This window comes from Ursus maritimus, unplaced genomic scaffold (genome assembly GCF_017311325.1).
Source record: "Ursus maritimus isolate PB19 unplaced genomic scaffold, ASM1731132v1 scaffold_3, whole genome shotgun sequence".
Taxonomy (NCBI): Eukaryota; Metazoa; Chordata; class Mammalia; order Carnivora; family Ursidae; genus Ursus; species Ursus maritimus.
Genome location: NW_024425563.1, coordinates 16,681,813 through 16,685,585, shown reverse-complemented (window position 1 = coordinate 16,685,585; position 3,773 = coordinate 16,681,813).

The following is a 3,773-nucleotide window of genomic DNA, read 5'->3' as shown; positions in this document are numbered from 1 at the left end:
CATTCATTCATTTATTCGCATATTTATCCTATCAACAGTAATTGGGTAGTCACTGTGTGTGTGTCAGACACTATGCCAGGTCTAGAAATATAAAGGATAATTCATGAACCCTATTTTTATTTTCTTATTTATTTGTTTACTCATTGATTTAACAATTATTTATCAAATCAAACTATTTGTCAGGCATTGCTTTAGGAATTTAGAATACATGAGTGAATAAAGCCGGAATTCCTGCCTCTGCAAAGCTTTTATTTTATTTAGAAGAGGGAGGCAGAAAATAAATAACATAATAAATACTATATTAGAAGGTAGTGAGTACTATGGAAAAACATGAGTAGATCAGTGCAAAGAGGCTCAAGAGGACCAGTGTTGGACAGGGGTTTCCAGACACAATTTTAGGAATCGTAGAAGGGTATGAAAGGCAGTAGTCCTGAGAAAGTTGAAAATAGACACAACTCAGAAGATGGGTTGACATGTGCAACTCTAGGTAAGTTATATTAATTAGATACAGGAATTCAGTATGTCTGGTTTATTTAATCTTTGCTTCTAATAATATCTTCACTCTGTTTTTGTATGTGTGCTGCTATTTTAATAAAAATATGTGTGCTGTAGTCAGGGTCTGGGAATTCTTTCCCTGGCTTCCTATGGAAGACATACCCTCCCCACCTGCTTTGTGCCTTTATCCATCCTTTTGTGGCAGAAACCCAATTTGAGGAGTGCCTGTCATATAGGAAGTATTCACTCAATGAATAAAAGTAAAAACAGTCTCAGTTCAAAAGAGATGACTAATCACTTTAAGTCTTAACAATTGGTGACTGATATAGTAGTGTATTTGTAGTAGGAACTTTTCCATAGACACAGCTCCCCTTAATTTCTAACCATGGCTACCTATTTGCAAATAATGCCTTTGGATATGAGAAGTAGGGTAAATAAAGGTGAATGGTTCAGAACTGAACATTTTCCTCTTAGAAAACCAACTCAAAATAGAATTCCCTGCTGATGGCTGGGGCAGAGAGGCCACATCACATACAGTGTTCTAGAAATGTACTGTTGCTGTGGGCCTGCTAATCACATCATCCAACTTCGTCCAATGAACTAAGGTACTTGTTTTCTTACATTTCAATTTACACTTCACATCTGTCTTTTAAATACAATTGTTACTACAATTTTTCTAAAAGTATGAATAATTCTAATAATAGACCAAAGGAATACAGAAAAAAATATCCCAACTACTTGCCCAGGAGGAGGGTTGGTCCAAGTTAACATTCTGCATGACAAAGAGATAACGAATCCCTACAGTACTAAGAAGTAGAGCTTACACTATTCTGACCGAACTTTAAAAAGCATGTGAGAGAGATGGCTTTGTCAGGACCTTAGGAATACCAAGTATCTGTAAATATGACTAAGTGTAGATTTCATAAGTATGTAATCCAAATGGTTTCTCTCCACTAATACCTGGAAATGATGAAAACAAACATCTACCATAAACATTAAAAAAAGGTTTGAAAGCTAAAAAAGTTCTTGGTATAATGTGCAAAGCTGCCACCTCAGACAAACAGTTGTCCTCCAGCTCAGTTATTTCACTGTGTATACACTCTCAGACAAACATTTACTCTTCTGGATCATGAAGATGAAGAACATAGATTGGAATCGTTAAGATCTGTTTTCTCTCACTGTTATGAACACCTTGTCCCTTCTCTTATTTTTTCTTTCAAGTCTGCAGTGCATTTTGTGCTTGAATTATTCTCTCCAGCAGCCTTCTGTAACTTGTAACTTAGCTTTGGTGTTCTCTTACCAGACTTTTCAGGGAAGTCCTAAAAAGAGTCTTAAGAGAGTTAAGACCAGGGGCGCCTGGGTGGCTCAGTTGGTTAAGTGACTACCTTCAGCTCAGGTCATGATCCCAGGTTCCTGGGATCAAGCCCCACGTTGGGCGTGCTTCTCCCTTCTCCCTTTGCCTCTCCCCGACTTGTGCTCTCTCTCCCTCTCATTCTCTCAAATAAATAAATAATAAATAAATAAAATCTTTAAAAAAAAAAAAAGAGGCTTAAAATCATGATACTGAGATGGTGAGATATTTATGTATCAAGCCAAAGGCCACATGCCCTGTTCTTGCTCCCTTGTCATTCCCATATCCTGGAGTTTTCCCTAACATGGAGGATGAGGTTAAATCCTGGAGGTCCAACAGTATCAAGTCTAGGGCCAGAGAAGAGCAAGTCTTAAATTTAGAGTAAACGTAGATCTATAAATTTCTGCTCCACCTTTGTTCCTGGTGATTCCTGATTCCCCTAGCTGACTGACCATTCATTTTATGTGCACAGTACTTCATTTATTCATCTAAAGTGTTTTGAATGCCAGGTGTGTACCCAGCTCTGTTTTTGTGCTAGGACTACAGTGGTGAGCAAGATACCTCTAACCTTGAAGAATGTTCAACATAGTGAGAAGAACAGACACTTCATCCTGCCCTACAGGGAAGGGGCTTACAGGCAAATGTTTTGGGGAACTATGTCCTCTGTGGCTAGCGGTGTCGAAGAGCAGAGGGAAAATGCGTGAGGAGCCATGTTTGCTTGGGAGGTTAAGTTCCCTCCACATGTGTTCCATGGTATAGAACACTTCTAATACAATCCTTTTATTTATTTTTTCCCCATAGGGCTCTTCCTAAGGTCTGGGTTCCTATATATGTTTAAATTTCAGCCCAGTATTGTAGAATTTTTCTGTTCAATCTATTTTCAAACCTCCCCCAATTAGGGCCTTTAAGCAAAGGGGCATCAGATTTTGAAGGCCCTTCTTTACTGCCATATCCACCAAGAAGCCTTTCCTGTTGTGCATATTAATTACTCCCCTTGGAAACTCACATAGCACTTTGTTCCCCTTTTATGGCAAATTTTCTTCTAATTGTAAAATAGTTGTTTGTGTGCTGCTCTTGATTTGATGATTTTGAGAGTATAACACAATATTCTTCTTTAACATTAATTAAAAATCCCATGAACAGAACCGCCCTCTGAAGCTATTTCCCTCTGCTCATCCATATCACATATGCTCTTCCACTTCTGGAAGAAAGGGTAAAACCAGTCCAGCCTCCAGACCAATCTTTGTAAACCACAGGACAGAGTGATCTTTGCACTCAATAGTGTTGTCAGGTGTCAAACTGGGACTCTTTCTGAAGCTTAGTTGGCTTGTAGTTGGGATTTTTGAATTTGATGTCCCAACTCTTGCAGGGTCACAAAATGGAATAATGAAAGGGACCTAAGAAAGTCAGAGAACACCACAATTATTAGAGCTAGGGGAAATGTCTTCACTGGGATTCCTGGGGGGTAAGTGTACTGTAACATCAGTGTGGTTCATTGACAGGCTGAGGATTATGCTTTTCCTGTACAACTTTGGTAGTGCCTCCTCAGACATTGGTGGTACCAGTGGGTGGCTGTGGAAGCTCTTGCTCCTCCTCTATAATATCTATAACATTTCTCCTTCCTGCCTCCATACTTCTTACATATGGAAAATGGATATTTTCTTCATCTTGTGTTATTGCTATGCAAAGTGAAGGACGTCCTCTGGTGGAAGCCTCTCCCTATCTCAATAAGATTCCTTACCCCAATATTAGCCCCAGTAGAAATGTTAACCCCACCAATGGCCTCAGAAATTCAGCCAAAAAGCTGTGCATGCATTTCTCAGTATTACCTTTGACCTGAGTCTGGACATTGGTAGGGTGTCCCCCAAGCATTATGTTCTAAGAATCACCCCTAGATTAGTTCTGTGGCCTTACAAAACCTTTAGGT